Genomic DNA, 13461 nt, shown 5'->3' with positions numbered 1-13461 from the left:
ATCTGATGCTGTGAAACAGCAAAAACTGTGACTATTTGGGACTGATGCTTTGATTATTGCACTTGGTTTAAATCCTAATTCTCTTGACTGAAAGGGACAAACAATTGCTTGGAAGTGGAGAAGACTCAGTGGAACCTTGAAAGACGTGGAATATTCAGAGGACCCTGTGATGAAAACTGGTTTTATTTTCCTCCTTTAAATTCCTGTTACCGGTTTTTCAGTGGCAAGAAGACATGGCTGGATGCTGAGGTAAGTCCCTGAAAGCAGTGAATGCTCTGGGAGGCCCGGGAAATATTTGACTCTGCTGGTTCATTCCCATGAACTCACAGCATAGCCTCTCGTTGAATTGCCAGTGATGAGTCCCTGTGTTCCAGGGTGTGCTTCACTGCAGCCGTGGCCTCCACTTTCTATCAGTCGGATCAGTGGATCAAATATGGTAGGTGAGTCTAGGACCAGAGGGCACAGTCTCAGAATAAAGGATGTCTTGCTAGAAGAGAGGTAAGGAGGAATTTTGTTAGCCAGAGGATGATGAATCTGTGGAATTCATTGCAACAGACAGCAATGAATTGCTGTGGAGGCCAAGTTATTGAATATATTTATAGTGGAGGTTGATAGGTTCTTGATTAGTAAGGTCATCTAAGGTTACGGGAGAAGGCAGGAGAATGGGATTAAGGGGAAAAAATAAATCAGCCATGATAGAATGGCAGAGCAGACTTGATGGGCCAAATGGTCTAATTCTACTCTAAGTCTAATGGTCTAATATTGGGGAGTTTAGAGGAATCTCCACATCCAGGGGTTAACACAGTGTTGGTTTTGACACCAAAGAGATGGCAGGCAAGAACAGGTCACTTTTTACTAACTTGATTGATCTTTTTGAGGAGGTGACAAACCGATCGTACAGGTCAATTCATTACACAGTGCAGTTACATTGAGTTAGTACAAAGTGCATTGATGTAGTACAGGTAAAAACAGTAATAGTACAGAGTTAAGTGTCACAGCTACAGAGAAAGTGCAGTGCAATAAGGTGCAAGGTCACAACAAGGTAGATAGTGAGGTCATAGTCCATCTCATTGTATAAGGGAACTGTTCAATAGTCTTATTACAGTGGGGTAGAAGCTGTCCTTAAGTCTGGTGGTACGTGCCCTCAGGAACCTGTATCTACTACCCTATGGAAGAGGAGAGAAGAGAGAATTTCCTGGGTGGGTGGGGTCTTTGATTATGCTGGCTGCTTCACCAAGACAGCGAGAAGTAAAGACAGAGTCCAAGGAGGGGAGGCTAGTGTCCGTGATGCGCTGGGCTGTGTCCACAACTTTCTGCAGCTTCTTGCTGTCCTGGGTGATTGATGAAGGTAGAGCTGTGGACATTGTCTGCATGGATTTTAGTATGATGAGGTCCCACATGATACGCTCATCCAGAAGATTAAGATGCATGGGATCCATGGTGACTTGGCAGTTTGGTTTCAGAATTGGCTTGCCCATCGACGACAGAGGGTAGTGGTTGATGCATCTCAATGTGGCTGGTGTTCTGCAGGGATCCGTACTGGGACCTCCGCTATTTGTGATATATAGAAATGACTTTGATGAAAACATGGTTAGGTGGGTTAGTAAGTTTGCAGATGATACAAAGATTGGCGGTGTTGTGGATAGTGTAGAAGATTTCCAAAGGATACAGTGGGATGTAGATAAATTGTAGATATGAGTAGAGAAATGGCAGATGGAGTTTAATCTGGCCAAGTGTGAGGTGTTGCACTTTGGGAGATCAGATGTAAAGGGACAGTACACAGTAAATGGCAGGATCCTTAACAGCATTAATGTATAGAGGGATCTTGGGGTTCAAGTCCATAGGTCCGTAAAAGTGGCCACACAGGTTGATAGGGTGGGAAGGAAGGTGTATGCAAGTTTGCCTTTATTGGTCGAGGCATTGAACTTGAGTCAGAAAGTTATGTTGCAGCGTTATAAAACTGTTCAGGCTGCATCTGCACTATTGCATTCAATTCTGGTCACCCCATTGTAGGAAGGATGAGGATGCCATCAAGGGGACGCAGAAGACGTTCACCAGGTTGTTGCCTGGACTAGAGGACATGTGCTGTAAGCAGAGGGTGGAAAGACTTGGGTTGTTTTCTCTGGAGCTGTGGAGGCTGAGGGGAGACCTGATAGAAGTTTATAACATTAGGAGAGGCATAGATAGAGCAGTCAGCTGGGATCTTTCTCCCCAGAGTCAAAGTGTCTCATGTCAGAGGGCATGCATTTAAGGTGAGAGGGAGAAAGTTCAAAGGAGATGTGTGGGGCAAGTTTTTTTTACACATAGAGTGGTCAATGTCTGGAATGTGGTGTCTGGAGTAGTGCTGGCAGCAGATACAATGGAGACCTTCAAGACGTTCTTAGATAACCACATGAATATGCAGAGAATGGAAGGAGATGGACCATGTGCATGCAGAAGCGATTACTTTAATTCAGCATCATTTGCTTAATTAGTTCGGCACAATATCGTGGGCTGAAGGACGTATTCCTGTGCTGTACTATTCCATGTTCTATCAGGTTGGACCATTTACTGAGGGGCCTGTAGGAAGATGAAAGACGCTGATTCTCAGCAACAGATCAATTATTTCTTTTGTTTACAGGATTTCTGTAACCAAGACCCACACTATGGACAGCTGGCTTCTGTGATCTCGAGCGAACACAATAGTTTCATTTCTAATGTGGTCAGTACTGTGGACAAAAACAAACCATTTGCATGGATTGGCCTGAACGACAGATGCGAGGTAAAGCTACTGATGACAAGTTACATTGCAGGATGTCACGGCACTGGCCAGACCAGAAGTTGTTGTCCCTCCCCTATGCCCTCTGACCATTTCAGAGGGCAGGTTATAGTCAACACACTGATGGATCTCTGGAGTCATATCGTTGTTCATAGATAGAGAACTATACATGATATCCTGCAGAGTAACAGCGGTGTGGCAGTGCAGTGGTTAAGTTTCTGGGTGGTATCCCAATGATCCAGGGACACAAGTTTGTATCCCATCCCAGCAGCTGAGGAATTTGGATTCAAGTAAATAAAATGCAAAAACTCTGGAGTACAAAAATAGTGACCTCTTTCTTCCATCAGTGACTGAGGGTGAACTCCCTCTCCCTCTCTGAATGGCTACCTGCCTTAATTGTAGAGCCACAACTACATAAGAACTAAGAGCAGGATTAGGCCTACTGGTCCATCAAGCCTGCTGCGCCATTCAATAAGAGCATGGCTGATCTGTCCGTGGACTCAGATCCACCTACCTGCCCTTTCCCTATAACATTTAATTCCCTGACTATGCAAAAATCTATCTAACGGTGTCTTAAATATATTTAATGAGATACCCTCCACTGCTTCCCTGGCCAGAGAATTCTACAGATTCACCACTCTCTGGGAAAAACAGTTTCTCATCATCTCCGTCCTAAATCTACTCCCCTGAACCTTGATGCTATTTCCCTAGTTCTAGTCTCACCTACCAGTGGAAACAACTTCCCTGCCTCTATCTTAGCCATCCCTCTCATAATTTTATATGTTTCTATAAGATCCCCTCTCATCCTTCTGAATTCCAGTGAGTATAGTCCCAGGCAACTCAATGTCTCCTCATAGGCTAATCCCCTCATCTCCAGAATCAACCCTGTGAACCTCCTCTGCACCACCTCCAAAGTCAGTATATCTTTCCTGAAGTAAGGAGACCAGAACTGCACACAGTACTCCAGGTGCGGCCTCACCAGTACCCTGCATAGTTTGCAGCATAACCTCCCTGCTCTTAAACTTAATTTCTCTAGCATTAAAGGCCAGCATTCCATTTACCTTCTTGATAACCTGTTGCACCTGCAAACCAACCTTTTGTGATTGATGCACAAAGACTCCCAAGTCCCTCTGCACAATAGCATGCTGCAATCTTTCACCATTTAAATAATAACCTGATCTTCTGCTTTACCTTCCAAAGTGGATGAGCTCTCATTCACCAATATGGTACTCCATCTGCCAGACCCCTGCCCAGTCACTTAACCTGGATATATCTCTCTGCAGACTCTCTGCATCCTCTGCACAATTTTAAATTTAAAATTGTTTTTAAATTTTATTTACAGCATGGTAACAGACCCTTCCGGCCCAACGAGTCCATGTCGCCCATTTTAAACCCAAATTGACCTACCCGTACGTCTTTGCAATGTGGGAGGAAACCGGAGCACCCAGAGGAAACCCACGCAGACATGGGAGAACGTACAAACTCCTTACAGACAGCGACGGGAATCGAACTCCAACCGCTAGCACTGTAATAGCGTTGCGCTAACTGCTACGCTACCGTGCCACCCCAGTCAATTGCTTTTCCACTCAATTTAGTGTCATCAGCAAACTTAGATACACAACACTCGGTTCCCTCTTCCTTATCGTTAATGTATATTGTGAACAGTTGTGGGCCCAGCACCGACCCCTGCGGCACCCCGCTCACCACTGATTGCCAACCAGAGAAACACCCATTTATCCCAACTGTCTGACTTCTATCAGTTAACCAATCCTCTTTCCATGCTAATACATTACCCCCAACATCATGCATCCTTATCTTATGGATAAGTCTTTTATGCGGCACCTTATCGAATGCCTTCTGGAAATCCAAGCAAACAACATCCACCTGTTCCCCTCTATCCACTGCGCTCACTATAATGGTATTGGTATTGGTTTATTAATGTCACTTGTACCGAGGTACAGTGAAAAGCTTGTCTTACAAACCGATCGTACAGGTTACTTCATTACACGGTACAGTTATATTGAGTCAGTACAGAGTGCATTGATGTAGTACAGGTAAGAACAATATCAGTACAGAATAAAGTGTCACAGCTACAGAGAAAGTGCAGTGTAATAAGGTGCAAGGTCACAGCAAAGTAGATCGTGAGGTCATAGTCCATCTCATTATATAAGGGAACTGTTGAATACTCTTATCACAGTGGAGTAGAAACTGTCCTTAAGTCTGGTGGTATGTGCCATCAGGCTCCTGTATCTTCTACCTGATGGAAGAGGAGAGAAGAGAGAATGTCCTGGGTGGGTGGGGTCTTTGATTATGCTGGCTGCTTCACCAAGACAGTGAGAGGTAAAGACAGAGTCCAAGGAGGGGAGGCTGGTGTCGGTAATGCGCTGGGCTGTGTCCACAACTCTCTGCAGTTTCTTGCGATCCTGGGCAGAGCAGTTGCCATACCAAGCCGTGATACGTCCAGATAGAATGCTTTCTATGGTGCATCTGTAAAAGTTGGTGAGAGTCAAAGGGGACAAACCAAATTTCTTTAGCCTCCTGAGGAAGTAGAGACACTGGTGAGCTTTCTTGGCCATGACTTCTATGTGATTTGACCAGGACAGGCTGTCGGTGATGTTCACTCCCAGGAAATTGAACTCTCAACCCTCTCGACCTCATCACCATTGATGTAGACAGGTGCATGTACACCGTCCCCCATTCCTGAAGTCAATGACCAGCTCTTTTGTTGATATTGAGGGCAGGGTTGTTGTCACGACACCATTCAACTAAGTTCTCTATCTCCTTCCTGTACTCCGACTCATCGCTGTTTGAGATACGGCCTACAATGGTGGTATCATTTGCAAACTTGTAGATGGAGTTAGAGCAGAATCTGACCACACAGTCACGAGTGTATAGGGAGTAGAGTAGAGGGCTGAGGATGCAGCCTTGTGGGGCACCAGTGTTGAGAACACTGATTACGTTCTGTTGGTTAGAAAGTCAAGGATCCAATTACAGAGGGAGGTGTTGAGTCCTAGGTCTCGGAGTTTGGTGTCAAGCTTACTTGGGATTATTGTATTGAAGACAGAGCTGTAGTCAATAAACAATAGTCTAACGTAGGTGTCCTTACTGTCAGATGCTCCAGAGATGAGTGTAGGGCCATGGAGATGGCATCCGCCGTAGACCTGTTTTGGCGATAAGTGAATTGCAATGGCTCCAGGTGTCTGGTAGGTTGGAGTTGATGTGTGCCATGACCAACGTCTCAAAGCACTTCATGGTGGTGGATGTCAGAGCCACATGCCTCAAAGAACTCCAGTAAGTTTGTCAAACACGACCTGTTCTTCCTGAATGCATGCTGTGTCTGCCTGATGGAACCATTTTTATCCAGATGTCTTGCTATTTCTTCCTTAATGACAGCTTCAAGCATTTTCCTGACTACAGATGTTAAGCTAACTGGCCTATAGTTACCTACCTTTAGCCTACATCTTTTTTTAAACAGTGGCATGAGATTCGTTGTCTTCCAGTCTGCCGGGACTTGCCCAGAGTCCAGAGCATGTTGGTAAATTATCACAAATGCCTCTACTATAATTTCTGTCATTCCCTTCAGTACCCTGGGATGTATCCCATCAGGATCAGGGGACTTGTCAACCTTTAGACCCACTAATTTGCTCAGCCTCATTAGTGATAGCAATTGTATCAAGGTCCTCACCTCCCATTGCATCCATAACATCTCTCTTTGGCACGTTAGACATGTCCTCCACCGTGAAGACCGACACAAAATAGTTGTTCAAAGCCTCGGCCATTTCCATATTAGCCATTATTAATTCCTCCTTTTCATTTTCCAAGGGACCTACGTTCACTTTAACCACCCTTTTCCACTTTATATAATTGTAAAATCTTTTACTACCTGTTTTTATATTTTATGCTAGTTTACTTTCATAATCTTTCTTCCCTTTCTTTATTACTTGCTTAGTGGTTCTCTGTTGCCTTTTAAAGTTTTCCAAATCTTCCAGTTTCAGACTACTCTTGGTGACTTTGAATGCTGAGCTTTTAGTTTGATGTCTTCCTTTAGTTCCTTGGTTATCCAAGGCTGGCTCTCCCCATCCTGACTGTCCTTGCTTTTAACTATAATTACATTTGACACTGGGATGTTGAAGCCAGATGACTGTGTGTGGGTTGGCTGAGGGGGTCACTGGGATCCTCCTTCATTAAGCCATAGTGTACTACATCACGGAAACCGGTCCTTTGAACCAACTCGTCCATGCCGACCATGATGCCCACCAACCAAGTCCAGTTTGACAGTGCTGCTGTGGCGGGAACCATTGTGCAGTATTGTGTACAATTTTGGTATCCCGTTGGAGGAAAGGCATCCTTAAACTGGAGAGAGTGCAGAGAAGATTTATGAGGATGCTGGCAAGACTCGAGGGCCTGAGTTACAGGGAGAGGTTGGGCAGGCTAGGACCTTATTACTTGGAATATAAGAGATCAAGGGGTGACCTTACTGAGGTATATAAAATTATCAGGGTCTTATATAGGGTGAATGCACAGAGTCTTTTACCCAGGGAAGGGGTACTTAAAACTAGAGGGCATAGGTTGAAGGTGAGAGGTGAAAGATTTCAAAGGGACTTGAGGGGCAACTTCTTCATATAGAGGATGGTGCGTATATGGAATGAACTGCTGGAAAAAGTGCTTGAGGCAGGTAGAGTGACAGTATTCAAAAGACATATGGATAAGTAAATGGTTAGGAGGGATTTTGAGGGACATGGGCCAAATGCAGGCAAATGGCATTAGTTTGGTGGGCATCATTGTCAGAATGGATGAGTTGGGCTGAAGGACCTGTTTCTGTGACATAGTACTCTATGACTGTTTGAGTCCAAGGAGGAGGATCCCAGTGACCCACTCGGTCACCCCACACACAATCATCTGGCTTTAGCATCCAAGTGTCAATTGTAGTTGTAGCTCTATAGTTACAGCAGGTAGTCATTCAGAGAGAGAGAGAGAGAGAGTGAGAGAGGGAGATCACCCTCAGTCACTGATGGATGAAAGAGCTCAGGTTTGCTCAACCTTTGTTGATAAGTGTGGCCCCTCAGTTCTGGTACCTTCCCTGGAAATATGTTCTCACCTTCAGTGGTGTCTCTGTACCCTTTCCATACAGTGGGGACAAGACCTGTGCACAGGATCCGAGTGCAGTCTCACCAAGTTTCTATCCAAGTTTTACACAACTTCTCTGATTTTCAATTCTATCCCTCGAGAAACTACCTCCAGTGTATTGTACACAGTAAATCACTTAGCAGTGTTGATGGGTTCCCAAGTGTCAGAATGCTAATGCAATTAGCAGCACATACTCTATTAACGGAAATACGTGCACCTCAAAAACAGGAACATCTCAAGGATGCGTGCTTAACCCACTGCTCTCTCTACACTCATGGCGATGTGGCTAAGCGTAGTCCAAATGCCATCTATAAATACACAGATGACACAGCTGTTGTTGGTAAAATCTCAGATGCAATGCACAGGATCACAAAAAGCTGCAGAGGGTTGTAGACACAGCCAGCTCCATCACAGGAACAACCCTGCCCATCATTGAGGATACTTTCAAGAAGTGCTTCCTCAAGAAGGCGGCATCCATCACTAAAGAACCTCACCATCAAGGATATGTCCTCTTCTCATTACTACCATTGGGGAAGAGGTACAGGAGCCTGAAGACACACACAACCAATCAGAAACAGCTTCTTCCCCTCCACCATCAGATTTCTGAATGGTCCATGAACCCATGAACACTACCTTGTTATTCGTTTTGTTTTGAACAACTTATTTATTTTTGTAATTTATAGTAATCATATGTCTTTGCACTGTATTGCGGCCTCAGAACAAATTTCATGTCAGATAAGACAGTGATAATAAACCTGATTCTGGTAATATATAGACTGACAATGCTGCTGTGCTGGGAAACTGGTGAGACCCTGATCTCTCCACTGCTGTGTCTGGTCTGCTATGTATATCCTGTTCTTCGACTCCGATTAGCGCACCTCTCACACTTTCCTTCATTCTGCCTGATCCCCTCTGCATTCGGAGTTTGGCTAATCCTTCTCCTGAAGCTGATACATTTTTGTTCCCAAAATGTAGCAAGGACACTGGGCAAGGCTGATGCGCAGAGCAATATCACTGAGCAGCTGTGATAGAATTTGGAAAGTGAGAATTTGGAGATAGTAGGGATATGAAATTGAAATTAATCACATGAATCTCCTTAAACTAACAAGATGACAGTTGAGAATGCAAGCAATCCTTATCACTATATCATCGGGGAAACTTTCCAAAGATTGTTTTATGGAAAATGACTAATGAAAACTTTAAAAATATTTGGCTAACCAAATCTACGAAAACAGAGACACCAATAGCAGACTTTACTCCAGGACTTAGTTTCATAATTCCTTACAAATAGGAGGACATTCAGCCCATCGAGTCTACGTCAGCTCCCAGAGCAATCCCATCAATCCCATTCTCCCACTCATTTTCTTGCAACCTATTTTCTCTCACATGCCATCAACGTCATCCTGTTCCTCTTATTACCTACTTAAACCAGAGGTAATTAACAGCAACCAAATAAACTAGCGGCATATTTTCAGGGCAGGTTACTCAGCATTCCCACAGAAATAATCATTGATTTATATCCCACAGGAAGGGACATACACATGGATTGATGGATCTTCAGGGAGTTTCCAAAAATGGGATCAGGGTCAACCTGACGATTATAAATACAAAGAAGACTGTGTGCACACTAATCATTGGAGTAAGTGTAACTGAGAGAAAGGCTTCACTTTTGCAAGTCGATTTTAGACACAGTATTGAACAGGAGGTTATCTCAACAGGCTGGCTGTTACACAGAGAGAGTGAACCAACCCCATGAGTCCTGTGCTCAGCAGAACTGGACTGACTGCCCAGCAGTTAGAGAAGGATATATCGGATGTAATACACTCAATTTACCTTCCTTTGGCCGGTGTAACTGTGCAGGAGGAGTGTACAACGGGTGTAACACTGGAGTTAGAGGAAGGTACAGTGTGACACTGCATGTAAAGAAAGAACTGAACACAGCTACAAAAGTAAAAAGAATGTCCTGAGTTATTGAAGGATAAAAATTAAATACAGAACTGAGGGAATGCACCGATAAATCAAAGAGAGAGCAGAGGAAAATCTTCCTGACTTGGGTGTGGTGGCAGGTGGAGCTCAGGACCACAAGTAATTGAGGCAGAGAGCACAGATGCACTTAAGGGAGAGGGAGATGGCGAAAGGAACAGACGGATCTGTTGATGGGCTTGGATGAAGGGAGGGGGGAGGCTGGTGTGGAGCAGCAATATGAGCACGGATCCCATGGGCCGAGTGCTCTGTTTCTGTGCTCTACGTGCAAGGGAACACCCTAATTCGACACACACCGGGTGTAACGCTGCAGATATCGGAATGTGCACGGGTGTAAAATTCCCAGATTTAGAAATTAAATCATTTGCAGAAGTTCCAGCTCCGGAGATTCCAGACTCTGCTCCCATAGTGTGAGCTCCATGGGATGGGAAGGGCTCAGTTTATCTCTGATGGGACAGGCGTGTTGTCCAGCCCACAAAGGGAGTTCCAGCCCAGGGTGGGCCCAGCCACTTCAGTCTGGAACAGTCCAAACCCCCAGTGAATATTGTGAGGTGTCAGGTTTCAGCAACACCCACTCTGACTGTACACGGCACCTCAACAGGAAGTGACTCCCTTTATTTACAAGGAAAACTCACAGATCAAGAGTCGGGGAATATTCATGGCTCACAGATACTGACTCTAAAAGATGAAACATTTGGACTAAATGGAAAACAGAAAATGCCTGAAACACTCAGCAGGTGAGGCAGCAACTGTGGAGAGAAGAACAGAGATAACACTTCCATTAATGACTTGCCTTTTTCTCTCTCCACACACGCTGCCTAAACTACTGAGTATTTCCAGCATTTATTTCAGATTTCCAGTCTCTGCAACATTTTGCTTGTGGACTAACAGGTAAATGTTGGATTTTTTTTTCCTTTTTCTAGAGCTTCCTGTTTGGAATGATTTTCCCTGTGACAATAAACTTGGATTTGTTTGTTCTTACAAACTTCATTGTGGTTAGAAGATTCTGGAACCATCCACTCATGCTTTCCAGCAGTGGATTCAGTGCCTTGATTTCTTTGTAGCCGCTCTCACTGCCTGTGGTGACTGTACTCACTTAGCTTCTCAGCCAATAATAAAGAGAATTGCATCTTGAGCTGTGTGTGTGGTGCTGTGTGAATCCAGTTTCCAGCAGCCTTCCTGTCCCACTGTTGCTTCCCCCCCCCCACCTCTGCACTCAGTGCTGCACTAAGGAGAAGGCAGCACAGACTTTGCAAAATTAACTCTTTTCCTTCGGTCACACCTGGTGTGTCGGGTCCTGGTCACGGTGCATGGGAGTGAAATAAAGGCTCTGGAGAGGGTACAGAGGGGATTTACTGGAATAGTTGCAGGGAACGAGGTTTTACAATACCGTGGATGGGCTGCAGAAGATGAACTGGGCCCAGAAATTCCTTTGCACAACTGCAAGAAAACCTCTGCTATCTCTTTGAAAATTGGCTTCACTGGGAGTTGGGCAATTCTGCAAAGATTTCTGGAAATTTTAACACCACTCGGGGAATTCCACTCTTGGCCTTTCAATGGGACCTTTCTTTGTCCAGTCACTCCGTTTCCAGTTTAAAACTCCCCCGTCAGGAAATTAGGGGTGTGTATTACAGGGATTATCAGTAACTTGGGAACCATTAATTTACATATGGACTGGGGAAATCAATTTTGCTGGAGATTAATTCTTGGAATGTATATGACATGCTTTTGTTGAAAAGTATATTGAGGAGCCAAATGGGGAAAAGGCTATTTGTGATGGATATTCACTTACCAGGCCCCAAGGGGCTTATTGCTAACCTCAGCTTTTAGCACAACAGCAGAAACTGTCCATGGTGCAAGAATTTTGTTGTCCACTCAGTTAACTTCTTTTTAGCACATCAGCAGAAATTGTCCAAAGTTCAGGATATTTCTTGTTCAATAGGTTAAACTTCTAACCAGTATTCTTTGCTCACCTGCTTGACTTTTAACCAGTACACTTCGTTCATCCTCTTGGCTTAATCAATTGAAACAATGGGGTCCACGCAGGCCTGGTTAAACTATGACCTAACCAAGAGAAACAAGAGGGTCCACGTTGGCCTAATTAAATCCACCTGGCCTGATGAATGTCATTGAGAAACATCACATCCCAATGATGCCAACTGGTGAGAAAACAGTATCAATGTCAGGAGGCAGTCAGGGTAGTGAGGAATGACAGAATGAAATGACAGAGAGAAGGGGTGACAGAAAGAAGACCTAGAATTCATTCCTCAGTGACAACTGACTTGTTTGTCTGCAACTTGTTGGTATGACTTTTTAACTTGTAAGAATTGTACTTGTGTTTGGAAATCCTTTGCAAGTTTCAAATCTTTGTTAAGAATTACTTATTGGAATTAAACGTGTCTCACTTAAAATAAATAAACTGTGTTTAAACTGGAGTACCTCCTCCTTGGTTGGAGTTAGTGATTATTGACCGTTAGACCTTTCTGAAGAGACTGTAGTGAACTAAGCTAGTCCTTGTAGGTTGATACAGTATAATCTCCCGATAGCGAGGGTACCGGCAGACACTTGTACCAGATGGAACTTGACTTAAGTTTAGAACTCTCGGAGGGTACACATAATATCATCACAGTTTTGCGCAATGAAGGTTAACAGATAATCTCGTTCTCTAGGGGCCTTTGGGGAAGGGGTCTTTTGCATTGACTTTGAAGTGCTGTTCAATGTGAAACTTGTGTCTTAAATCTCAACAAGGAAGACTGAGAGGAGAGTTGGTTGTGGTTGATTGGGAGAATATGTTGAATGACATGATGGTGCACAGGCAATAGCCGGCATTTAAAGAAATAATGCACAATTTGCAAACAAAATATTTCAAGTTGTGATAGAAAATGTGAGTGGGCCGATGAGAAACAAAACTGGACTGAAGGAGCTTTTATAAATATGTGAACAGAAAGAGATTTGTGAGGCACCTGAAGAAAGGAAAAAGCAGGAATAAATAGCACTGAAGAAATAATAATATGCAAAACTTCTGAGAGTTGCCACAGGAAGAATGGGCAGTTTGGTGCTGTCAACCTGTAATTGCCTGAAGGATGCTGCAGTACCGTTGGGAGCCAAGAGGTGGAGAAAACAAGCTGGCGGAATACTGATCAGAGCAATGTCAGCAGGAGAGTTTAACAGGAACTGTGATGTTTGCTTCCATTGCAAATTTTGCAATGCAAAGCGGTGACACTAATTCACATGACTGATTTATCTCAGCACAGAACCGAGGTGTTGTAAAATAGGCTCATAAATTTGAAGGTGTCATTAACATGATTGAACGATTAGCTTGCAGAGCGTAGATACAAGAGATTCTGCAGATGCTGGAATCTGGAGCAAAAAGCACAAAATGCTGAGAAACTTGGCAGATCAGGCAGCATCTGTAGAGAGAAATAAACAGTTGAAGTTTTGGGTCAAGACCCTTCATCAGGACCCAGGGTGTAGATGAGAAGGTTCTTTTTCAGACTTTACAGTGGAGTGACAGCAGGGATCAGGCCTGGACCCTCAGTTACCCAGAATGAAAGATATGGAAAAGTAACACTGAGTGGATGTTAATACAAATG

At 44.1% G+C, this 13461-nt stretch overlaps 1 protein-coding gene and 1 long non-coding RNA gene across 2 annotated transcripts in view; one reads left to right on the top strand and one right to left on the bottom strand.

The window, feature by feature from the left end:
* chkb (choline kinase beta) overlaps window positions 1–13461 on the bottom strand; it is a 697917-nt gene that overhangs the window by 295405 nt on the left and 389051 nt on the right. The gene's annotated exons all lie outside the window — the stretch shown is intronic.
* Window positions 125–9524, top strand: LOC127580353 (uncharacterized). The gene is made up of 3 exons (XR_007957812.1): window positions 125–249; window positions 2621–2761; window positions 9413–9524. It is a non-coding gene; the product is annotated as an uncharacterized LOC127580353 (long non-coding RNA).

This window comes from Pristis pectinata, chromosome 19, assembly GCF_009764475.1.
Source record: "Pristis pectinata isolate sPriPec2 chromosome 19, sPriPec2.1.pri, whole genome shotgun sequence".
Classification (NCBI taxonomy): domain Eukaryota; kingdom Metazoa; phylum Chordata; class Chondrichthyes; order Rhinopristiformes; family Pristidae; genus Pristis; species Pristis pectinata.
Note: the sequence above shows the minus strand (reverse complement) of the source record. Positions and strands in the feature narration are given on the sequence as shown.